Here is a 12,890-nt window from a genome sequence, read left to right as displayed (position 1 = left end):
ATTAACACCTCTTTCGTTTGAATTTAAACCAATGATTGTGTTATTCAATTGATTCTTTTGATTAAGTCAGCTCACTTTTACTCACTGACAAATTTTTCAATATGTATATTGAGTTTTATACTTATAAAAAGTCTATGTGCAGATATTTCAAACAACAGATATCTTGATTACATTTATGAATACCCAGCGGCTTTGAGATAACGATTTTTTAGGTATATATTAAATGGTTATGAAGGATGATTAGCTTGTTCCCCAGTCAGAGCTTTTATATAATATATAACAACAGAAAATATAACGTCAGTAGTTGATTTCAATTGTACCAAACACATACTCTTCATTTATTGAAATCTCCCTCTAAATTAAAGGAATTTCTCCCAAACTGAAAAAATGACTGCAAAGAATGTTGTTTCTTTAACTTCTTGATCATTGAACAGTCTTAACATTCATGAAACGTATACAATGATTGCTAAATAATAAACTATTGATATTGCCCATCAAAGCCGATAGTAACCCTTTAAATTAATGATGTCAAAATGATTGGCCATTTAAAAGTAAATGATGGCCTATCAAAGCACAATGACGCTGGCAATGACTCGTGAAACAAATGACGGCCAATAAAGACCAATGGAAACCAAGGATGGCCCATGAACGCCAATGGAAACCAAGGATGGCCCATGAACGCCAATGAAAACCAAGGATGGCCCATGAACGCCAATGGAAACCAAGGATGGCTCATGAACGCCAATGGAAACTAAGGATGGCCCATGAAAGCCAATGGAAACCAAGGATGGCTCATGAAAGCCAATGGAAACCAAGGATGGCCCATGAAAGCCAATGATGACCAATGGAAACCAAGGATGGTCCATTAATGCCAATGGAAACCAAGGATGGCCCATGAAAGCCAATGATGACCAATGGAAACCAAGGATGGCCCATGAAAGCCAATGATGACCAATGGAAACCAAGGATGGCCCATGAAAGCCAATGATGACCAATGGAAACCAAGGATGGTCCATTAATGCCAATGGAAACCAAGGATGGTCCATGAATGCCAATGATGACCAATGGAAACCAAGGATGGCCCATCAAAGCCAATGATGACCAATGGAAACCAAGAATGGTCCATGAATGCCATTGATGACCAATGGAAACCAAGGATGGCCCATGATACCCAATTATAGCATATGAAAACAAACAATTTCTCTTGGCAGCCATGGATTGCTTGTGAATGCAAATATTTGCTCATGGAAGCAAATGATTGCCCATGAAAATCAATGGAGACCAAGGAAAGCCAATGAGTTCCAATGATAGCGCATAAAATCGGGCTCAGTTGTCTTATAACGCTATTGACATATCGCATGGGTGCATACAATGACCACATCAATGTCGACATTGGTTTGTTACATGTTTTTGGTTTGGGAAAAAAAACTAGTTTACGAGAGAAACATGGCAAATGTTATCAGCAAGTGCGTTTTGTTTTATATTTACAAGTTTACTGTCCTTTCAAAGACTTATAATGGTACATGGACCTTATTACCAAACCTACTAAGGGACAGTGCCCTCGCTACTTCACTGCACATTTTGCAGACTGACGAGCAAATAAATCTGAAATATGGTGCTAATTCAGTGGCTCTAACATATTACTAATACTAATATTTTGTTAGGATCCAAATAATATTCTTATAATAATTTGATTTCGGAAAAGCAAGGGATGGTGTATAAATGCATGCCATCAAACCGCACGTGCTTCTCACGCATGATTTAATTCATACGCACCCATGCTCCTTGCGGGATTTTTCGGACAACAAACTAGATATAATAGACATATATTATTTCTATTAAATTATATTAATAAATATTGCATCTTAAAATATATTATATTAATGCTGCAGCAGTGAAGATGTAATACATTTATATTTAGCCTCGTATACGTTTTTATGCCCCCTTCGAAGAAGAGGGGGTATATTGCTTTGCACATGTCAGTCGGTCCGTCCACCAGGTGGTTTCCGGATGATAACTCAAGAATGCTTGTGGCTAGGATCATGAAACTTCATAGGTACATTGATCATGACTCGTAGATGACCCCTATTGATTTTGAAGTCACTAGGTCAAAGGTCACGGTGACCAGAAATAGTAAAATAGTTTCCAGATGATAACTCAAGAACGCATACGCCTAGGATCATGAAACTTCATAGGTAGATTGATCATGACTCGCAGATGACCCCTATTGATTTTGAGGTCACTAGGTCAAAGGTCAAGGTCACGGTGACCCGAAATAGTAAAATGGTTTCCGGATGATAACTCAAGAAAGCATACGCCTAGGATCATGAAACTTCATCGTTAGATAGATCATGACTCGCAGATGACCCCTATTGATTTTGAGGTCACTTAGTCAAAGGTCAAGGTCACGGTGACCCGAAATAGTAAAATGGTTTTCGGATGATAACTCAAGCATGCATACGCCTAGGATCATGAAACTTCATTGGTAGATTGTTCATGACTCGCAGATGACCCCTATTGATTTTGAGGTCACAAGGTCAAAGGTCAAGGTCACGGTGACCCGAAATAGTAAAATGATTTTCGGATAATAATTCAAGTATGCATACTCCTAGGATCATGAAACTTCATAGGTACATTGATCATGACTCGCAGATGACCCCTATTGATTTTGAGGTCACTAGGTCAAAGGTCAAGGTCACGGTGACCCGAAATAGTAAAATGGTTTTCGGATGATAACTCAAGAATGCATATGCCTGGGATCATGAAACTTCATGGGTAGATTGATCATGACTCGCAAATGACCTCTTTTGATTTTGAGGTCACTAGGTCAAGGTCACGGTGACCCGAAATAGTAAAATGGTTTTCAGATGATAACTCAGGAACGCATATGCCTAGGATCATGAAACTTCATGGGTAGATTGATCATAACTCGCAGATGACCCCTATTGATTTTGAGGTCACTAGGTCAAAGGTCAAGGTCACGGTGACCCGAAATAGTTAAATGTTTTCCGGATGATAACTCAAGAACGCTTACGCCTAGAATCATAAAAATTCATAGGTACATTGATCATGACTCGCAGATGACCCATATTGATTTTCAGGTCAAAGGTCAAGGTCACGGCCACCCGAAACAGTAAAATTGCTTCCGGATGATAACTCAAGTACGCTTTTGCCTTGGATCATGACACCATAGGTACATTTATCATGACTCGCAGATGACCCCTATTGATTTTCAGGTCACTAGGTCAAAGGTCAAGGTCATAGTGACAAAAAACGTATTCACACAATGGCTGCCACTACAACGGACAGCCCATATGGGGGGGGGCATGCATGTTTTACAAACAGCCCTTGTTACATTTATACTGGCGATATTATTGAAATTTATTCTATGTAAATCATCTGCCATAAATAAACAATCGACAAATTCATCGCACTTGTATATGCATGTGTTATTTAAGAGCATGGTTTATTAGTTAACTTGTGAAAAATCCGTATCTTATGTTCATAGTGAGGTCCACTTTAGTACAAAAAGTGTATGGCGAATTCAAACTGCTTAATCTTTTCAATGCTAAAGCTTGCGAACCATAACCTCCCAACCTGTTTAATATAACTATATGACATAAACACGGCTAGTTAATACCTAAAGACAACCCATGGTCACGATTTTAGTTCATGACATAAGTATGTCGGGACGTGTTTTGTTAAACCCATGTTCATATTTTTTTAATCTAACAAATCTTTTTGCCACTAAACCACGTTCCCATCAATCCGCTTTTTATATTTCTTGTTTCCCTGCTATTCAAATGAACGCTGTGAGTAATAACCCATTCGTTTTAAATTGTGAAGACTTGTCAAGGTACACCATCACGACCGTAATTTTAATTTTCCGCTTTGTAAAGAAACACTGCGTATCATGTAAAACGCGAATGCTTTACATGAATAGTAATGCTACTTAAGAATATAAGTAACATTTGCAATGCATAGAATGAAGTCAGGATGGCCCTCATTGATGACCTACATGTAACACCGGGTGCTCTCAGTACAGCAATAGTAGGTAATTTATGAAACTTACTTATAGTAAATTATAATATATACACGGATTGGGAAGTTGAATCAGACAGACTACCGAGACTTTAATAAAAATATTGCGGACAAATTAACGCAGAGGTTATCGGAATGTATGAGTACTATTGATATTAAAAAAGACATGCCCGTATATTTTATATATTCTTTTAGTCGATGTAATCGTGATAAAACGCCTCGTATAAGCTTTAGATTAAAAATCGGGATTAAAAAAAAGTTTATTCGAATGTTATTTTGAAAACGCAATGTATTTTAATTTGATATAACAAGTACTAAACAAAGGCCTGGGGTATCAACGTTGTTTTGAAATATTTATCATACTTTCACTCCGTGTACATGGATATCATATAATAAAGAATAATATGTTATAAAGAACGTTAGGTTAAATGTTGATAAGGAAGACATTTATCACGCACGGCACACACATGTGTTTTTGACTCGAATGATTATTTTCATCTATATCCAATAATCCCTTAATATTCTCTATGTCTATTATATGTCTATTATATGACGAGTAATTTGTATGACGTTATTTTATCCCACTTCTACTACAGCCACAATCGGTTCGCACACATCCCATTGAAATGCAAATATGGTTTAAGCGGGAAAATCGTGCTTTACTTTTTAGTACTGCGTGAAGCTCTTTATATTTTTTTTTACCTTTTAACGATTCAGTTCAATCAAGAAAAGGAAAAAAAAAGAAACATCATAAGCACAGATATTGTTTTCTACTGTCATCGAGTTGTTTATTTACGGCTACTGACAAATTGCCTACACGACGCGACAATAAGGGCGTTACATCTATGAAGGATCAATACAAATAATATAGAGCTTAAACCATGTTAAATGCATGCCCAAACCTCAATCATAGCCCAGTAATAACAAATAGCAGATGTAGACATAAACATTGTCATCGTCATTAAAATAATAAGAAATATCTTACAACATCAGTTTAAGATTATAATATTAATTACTCAAACGTAATGTAAACCAGAGCAAAACTAATAAAACTTTCGGAGGAAATAAGACACAAAACCACCATAGACACATTCAGTTTTTTTCCTATTCTTTATTCTATTTCCTAATGCATACAGGTCATTGACACTGCCAAATTTTATTGCCTAATACATACAGACGAAAAATAACATTAAAAAAAACTTTTTCAATAAAACTGTAGGGCATGAAATGGTAATTTAATACAAAAGTTCAACCTGTGGTCATGAACCATTGCTTGTCGTACATCTAATGCTATGTTTATGTTGCAGCCCGTGTTCATACCAAAATAGGTGAAAATGTATCTGTCGTTCAAAGAAATAACTTTCTCTTCATCCCGAAAGTCATGCTGGCTCAGTTGATGACCAAACATTTATTTTCAAAACCTTCATAACAACTCGATGAAACAATCTCACGTATATTCGTGACTGGAAATTATAAAATTATTTTTAAAGATCCCTAATTAGAGACGTATACCGTGAAAAAAGACCGGTTGAAAATAATATATCGGCGACTGGCCATGATGAAACAATTTCACAAATATAAGTCACTGAAATCGATTAAACACTTTTACAAATATCGCTAACTTGCCCTGATAAAACAAGTTTTACATGTATCGGTCATAAGCTACGATATAACCGCTTTTAATATATGTGTCATTAGTTCATTTGCTTCGATGTAGTAATATTACATATGTCGCTCAGCTGCTCGATGAAATAAGTTAATCCGTATCGCTCATTTGCAATATAAAACCAGTCTACAGGTATCGCTCATTTGCAATATAAAACCAGTCTACAGGTATCGCTCATTTGCAATATAAAACCAGTCTAGAGGTATCGCTTATTTGCAATATAAAATCAGTCTAGAGGTATCGCTCATTTGCAATATAAAACCAGTATGCAGGTATCGCTCATTTGCAATATAAAACCAGTCTAGAGGTATCGCTCATTTGCAATATAAAACCAACATAGATGTATCGCTCATTTGCAATATAAAACCAATATACAGGTATCGCTCATTTGCAATATAAAACCAGTATACAGGTATCGCTCATTTGCAATATAAAACCAGTCAAGAGGTATCGCTAATTTGCAATATAAAATCAGTCTAGAGGTATCGCTCATTTGCAACATAAAACCAGTATACAGGTATCGCTCATTTTTCTAAATAAAACAATATGGAATACATCGAACGTTAAATGTGCCAGCATTATATTAAGGGGTTACTAGAAGAACTTATGATTTCTACAAGTTCTATAAAACACGTAACTATGGCACACACGCGTTTTAAAGCAGGTCGTGAACGCAACTAACTGCGCCACAATATGCACATCTGCGCACATGCGTTCATATATGTTTGATTATGACATAAATAAGCTCGTTCAATAGTCGATAATTATAAAATCCGCATCTGTCGTCAGCCCCATTCATTCACGTTGGCTACGGGGACATTGAATAGACAAGAAGTTTCTCATGGTCGTATATTAATTTATATGTTTCAAGCTGTATTCGGGTTTGTTACAAGGCTGGATGAGATTCTCGTTTTAATTAAAATTAACATCCGATACCTCCCACAACATATTTGGACTTATGTGTGAGAGGATAAGTAAACAAGAGATGTAATAGATATGCGTGTTTAAAGTTTTTTATTATTTTAATATTCACTTTGTGAACATTTGTTCTTTTATATGTTCTTTTGTATAAAAAAAACTCATCGACACAATTTGATCACTACTGTAAACATCTTTTAACCATTTATATATTATAATTCTTAGGCGGTTTTAATGCGATTTCAGAGCCTTTTTCGTCATAACCGACTCAATGGTTGCTTGTTTACAGACAGATAACGTCGCAACTTTGGGCATTGATTTAAATATTTGTAATTTATTTGTCGGAATATACATTTGTTACTTCGATAGGAAGGTAATGTTTTATAATGTTTAACGCTCTAGTAGGGTCCTAACGAAATATTTTGTTTTTCTTGTTTGTGGGGTGGGTAGGGTTAACGAGGGGATATTTTTAGTATTTAAACTGTATTATAAAACATTTAATAAATGTATGTGCTTAGAAATGTGACTAGTTCAAATGTGTTTGGATTTATTATTTGCATACTTAAAAATATTGCTTCGCTTCCACCGATTTCTATATGGAAACACAGACATACTTAAAGCTAAAAGTAAATAACATGACTCTATTATTAAACGATGTTTGATACATGTGACAATTTTATCCTAGGTCAAAACAAAATAATTTCACGAACTAACGTACATAAACTTAAATGTAACCAAAAGTGCGAGGGATTGGAGATATGTCTGTCAATAAGTTAGTGTGTGCGCTCTTCGTGTTGGATATTACACATAAGGTAAGGTATTTATGGTTATTGTTCTGTGATAGTTTGTATATATTTATTTAAATTTCAAAGTCAAATGGGAACATAACTTAACTTGTGTACCCCACATATAGATTCGTGTTAACATAAAATCTAATTAAAAAGCAAGCTTTATTTTGGTGACATATTATATAATAATATTTAATAAGATAATTATTTTGTCATAAATAGTAAGTTTGATATCAAATTTCTAGTATGAATGGATCATCTCTCGTATGCATTTTAGATACGATGATAATTACAAGCTTATGTTTAAAAAATCTACTAATCAACACTGTTTGATCTACTACACACTTATTGCGCTCATATTCTACTATTCTAATGATTAATTATCATAATATAATTATGTATTGTTAAGGACTGTTCAATCTTGTATTGTTACCTATAAGTTTACAATAAAAGTTCTACGTAAAGAAATTACATTTCAAACGTACTTGTGCGAACAAAAAGCAAGAGGGCAATCACTCGTTCTTGCTAATAAACTCGTTTTAATGTTCGCAAATGACGGTAAATAATATGTATATTCATAAATTATATTATAATAAATGCTTACACCGCGAATTTTTTGCCCTGTTTACCTTTTCAAACCACCATTTCGTACAAATGGATGTAAATATAAAATCAAATATGAACACATTTAAAATCTATGGGCGGCGGGGTTACCTTTCAGATTCCCCTTGTGGCGGGTTTTTACCGCCCATTATGCCATTCAGTAAAATTTGTTTTCTGTTCTTTAGTTCTTTTATGGCATTTTAAAATAAATGCCCTTTTTCAATCAATCATTGTCTTTGTTATTTCCTTCGTGGCATACGAGTCCGTCCGGTCTATGACCTTTTCTTTACCACTAGGACAGTACATAAATAATATTTTATGCATACATAAAAAAATTTATGTGATTGTTCGCCTTCTAGTCTAATTATAGAGATTAATCACGTGACCGATCTAACCAATAATAATCTATCCCAGCCACGCTATGTTACTAACCAATCGGCTTAAGTTATAAGACCACGTGAGCCCTTTGGCCAATCAATATTGATATTGGCCATTATGCGCTCGGATTTTCTACTTACAACTGCTAATACAATAAATTGAGATTATTTTCAATACCCACCGCCACCCCTTCTCCGCCTAGAACGGAATTGTTTGTTTTTTATGTGAATTTTTTATGTAGTATTTTCATTTTGTCTCATAATACCTTCAAAGTGCCTTAATGAAAATGTGTTTTTATGATATGTTCTCTTGCTACATGTCTTTATGACAATGGGTTTTTACGATATGTTCGTTTGCTACATGTCTTTTTATTACTGTTCTTGTATAGCTTTATGGGCGGGTTTTTACCGCCCATTATGCCATTCAGTAAAATTTGTTTTCTGTTCTTTAGTTCTTTTATGGCATTTTAAAATAAATGCCCTTTTTCAATCAATCATTGTCTTTGTTATTTCCTTCGTGGCATACGAGTCCGTCCGGTCTATGACCTTTTCTTTACCACTAGGACAATACATAAAATCAAATATGAACACATTTAAAATCTTGTATTACAAGTGTACTTTGAAACAATGTGTGTGATAGTGTTGTTTTTTTGCATTTTGTTCAGTTTACAAATAAAACAGGTTCTCTACGCCAATTATTAATATTAAAAAGCACGAATGTAATCATCATAACAATAAATATGTTGCCCATGCGATTTTTTTCAGACCACATGCGTAGAAAATTTTGGCGTTGAAAAGATAATTGAAGAAAAACACCTCCGCGATAGTAAGTGCATTATTTTATATTACGCTCACGTGTTTATCGCGCATCACTATCTTGCAATATGTCAAACTTCAATCAGGCAGACTTAAATTCATTACGTAAAATGTATGCCCGATTCACAACATGTCAGGTTGTATTTTCCAATTAATTTCGTATTCATGAATATTATGATGGAAAATGAATCCACATAACTTCAAAATTGCTATTTAGCTATATTGTAAACATTATTTTTCGAGCTTCCGTTGTTTATCAATTAGTAAACAACGGTAGCTCAGTTCGGGTGCGTAAGCATTACACCTCGGACGCAAGCCCGAGGTTTTTAATTGATACGTTTTTTGAAGGACCGAAAAAGTGATGGGTAGGTCGGTTGAACCTGATTTTACCACACACGATTTATTTCCAATTTTTAAACGGATATTCAATCAAATATTGAAACACAATATATATCTAACATTCTTTCTTTAATTCATTTAGTTGATTTAAAGTTAATTAAGAGAATATTGGAAAACTATTACAATCTCAACTTGGAATGCCACACGTTCAGGGTGGGTTAAAAAAGGATTAGTCGGTTTATTGGTTTCAAACAACTGTGTTTCTGACCTTATTCGTATTTGGTCCCCAACTGTTCTAATTACCTAAAATACAATTCCTGTAAAATATATATTTTGAAACAACAAGAATACTTATGATAATGTTTAAATTGTATTTGTTATAGATGGGTTCACGGACTTTGCTGTTGTAAAATTGGACGAAATCATAATTACTGGAAACAATCAGAACGTAAATAGGTGAGCGTACTTATTATATGGTGAGAAAAATACCGATATTAATAGTAAGTCTACATAAAAGTGTGTATTGTTGAACTAACCCTGAAATATCTTACAATGAATGGCTTTAAATTCACAAGTTTTCATCCGAAAATACTTCTAAGAATTAGAGATTCACAATTAAAAGGATTTATTTTTGCTTGACGGTATGATAAAGATAACATCAATATCAAATCTCAATTCCGACACTTCTATTATATTCGCTGACTTCGACAACCATTGGCGCGAATGTTACGACCTGTTTTTATGAGTTTTAAAATCATAAAATATCTACCAATGTTTTATTCGTCTCATATACAGTACACCTACGCGTGTTTCCATCTACGAAACAAATCCATACATGAAATTTTACTCTGCAAGCATATAACCAATATTGCAGCTTTAAAGTGATATTAGACGCATCTAACAGTATAATGCTATGTATAGGTGTCCATCGCAACCGCCCCAGTGGGCATCAAATGTTGTGCGAACGTTGCTGCAACGTTATATTTAGGTCGCAACGTCGGCAACCATTACCGAACGTTGCTACAACGTTGCATACAAAACATTACCCGGACGTCCGGGTAATGTTTTGTATGCAACGTTGTGGCAACGTAATATTTAGGTCGCAAAGTCGGCAAACATTACCGAACGTTGCCACAACGTTGCATACAAAACATTACCCGAACGTTTCATCAGTTTGGTTGTCAAAATGGTGTATATGAAAGTTTTCCCGACGTTTTTACCAACGTTGCTGCAACGTTGTATTTAGGTTGCATTCGAACGTTGCAGTTTGGTTGTACCAATGGTCTATATGAAAGTTTTCCCGACGTTTTTTCCCAACGTTGCTGCGACGTTTTTCCCAACGTTGCTGCAACGTTGTATTTAGGTTGCATTAGAACGTTGCAGTTTGGTTGTACCAATGGTCTATATGAAAGTTTTCCTGACGTTTTTCCCAACGTTGCTGCGACGTTTTTCCCCAACGTTGCTGCAACGTTGTATTTAGGTCGCATTAAAACAACCGCTCTTTCGAGTATTATCGGCAGCTATGCACACTGTCGAGTCCGTTTCCTAGAAAGAAGCAGTACTTGGTGTCTAAAGAGGAGATAATAAAACGCTCCCCGAGTAGGAATCGTATCATCAATGAGATATGATTCTTGTAAATTTTAGAAATTCATTTTTTTTCTAATTTAACTGATCAGTTGCTTAAACATAAAGATGCTAAAAATGAGCTTTAACTCAAAATCGCCGGATAAAATATTTTGTTTATAGTCAACATTTTTGTCTGAAACTATTAATTGTCGCCGTGGTGTAGTAGATGAGGTGTCCGCCTAGCGATCGGGAGTTGGTGGGTTGATTCCCACTCGGGGAGCGTTTCATTAACTCCTCTTTAGACATCAAATAATGTTTTTTTCTAAGAAACGAACTCGAAAATGTCCATAATTGCCGATACTAATCGAAAAAGCGGTTGGCAGTAAATATTTTTTTTTTTAATTTCATATTATTAAAAAAATAGAATTTAAAAATACTGCGTTTTAATGCGACCTAAATACAACGTTGCGGCAACGTTGGGAAAAACGTCGCAGCAACGTTGGGAAAAAACGTCGGGAAAACTTTCATATAGACCATTGGTACAACCAAACTGTAACGTTCGAATGCAACCTAAATACAACGTTGCAGCAACGTTGGATGCCCACTGGGATTGTCTATTTTTGGTGTTTTCACTTCATATACACTTATATTTGTTAATTCAGCATCAACATACTAAAACAATATCCCGGAAAGAGAAAAGTAATACATTTGAATATCAACCGTACTACTGATCATGCATGTACGACGTGAATCTAAATTTAGTTTTAGTGCAGATTCGTTCATTCGACACAAAGACACAATATTGTTTCACGGATCATTTAATTTCCTGCAACGATATCTATTCATACGACACACGACCACTAACTCAGATCCTAATAAAAAGACAGTTCCGCTCGGCTTAGAGGACTGGGACAGTCATGTAAAATATCGAATATAATATTTTCTTTTTATTAACAACTGGTAGCAAGATAAGTTGCAGATAATTGGTCAGTTACCACAACTCTTTTGACCTGTTAATTCTGTTCAGCTCAATTCAACAGTGACAAATGCGTCTAATATCACTTCAATATTTTCGGATTAATCACAGGTTGTCTTCATCATACCTTATTCGACGTCGACGCTCTGTTGACGTCACCAACTCTACATTTGACGTCACATTCAATGCGTTCAATTCGACGTTTCGGTTGTACATGAAGCACGTGCATGGTCTAATAGCTCCATACACGCCTGTGCTGGTCCGAGAGGGTCCGCATGGCGACCATGTTCGCTCGTGGTCCGGGGCCATTCCAGATTGTTACCTTGAAGGGTCTACGGATAACCGCGGTGTGGTGTCACTAGCGTATTGTAAAGGCCTGGTTGGTTTAGAAAATACGCATTTTCTGTTGGGATATTTAAATGTGCATATGCTATATAGTTAATATGCTTGTAATGGCAAACAGTCAATTAAACAATTTATGCCTAGAAAAAAGGCCTTGGCAAAAAGCGTAGACCGAGATGAGACGCCGCATGATGCGGCGTCTCATCTGGGTCTGCGCTGTTTGCTTTAAGGAATTTCTGTAAGAAATATTCTAAATATAGAAATAAATATACTAGACATCCCTAATTTTGAAAATAAATTGGCTTAAATGGGTTAAAATTAAAGTATTCCTATTGGCATTGGCAAAAGGTAAATCAAGTTTTGGCAAATACTTGTGTATCTAAGAAAAGTTGTATTGAAATTACTATCGTTGTTAAGCGTAATCTCGTTTAAGTCACATGATTTCTTATGACGTATAA

At 35.3% G+C, this 12,890-nt stretch overlaps 1 long non-coding RNA gene across 1 annotated transcript; it reads left to right on the top strand.

Annotated features, from left to right (window-relative positions):
- The first annotated feature begins 7,250 nt into the window (after positions 1-7,250).
- LOC127836317 (uncharacterized) lies at positions 7,251-10,006 on the top strand. Its single transcript, XR_008028710.1, has 3 exons — positions 7,251-7,437; positions 9,159-9,219; positions 9,932-10,006. It is a non-coding gene; the product is annotated as an uncharacterized LOC127836317 (long non-coding RNA).
- Positions 10,007-12,890: the final 2,884 nt, after the last annotated feature.

This window comes from Dreissena polymorpha, chromosome 6 (genome assembly GCF_020536995.1).
Source record: "Dreissena polymorpha isolate Duluth1 chromosome 6, UMN_Dpol_1.0, whole genome shotgun sequence".
Classification (NCBI taxonomy): domain Eukaryota; kingdom Metazoa; phylum Mollusca; class Bivalvia; order Myida; family Dreissenidae; genus Dreissena; species Dreissena polymorpha.
The sequence above is the reverse complement of the archived record's forward strand: the minus strand, read 5'-3'. Positions and strand labels throughout refer to the sequence as shown.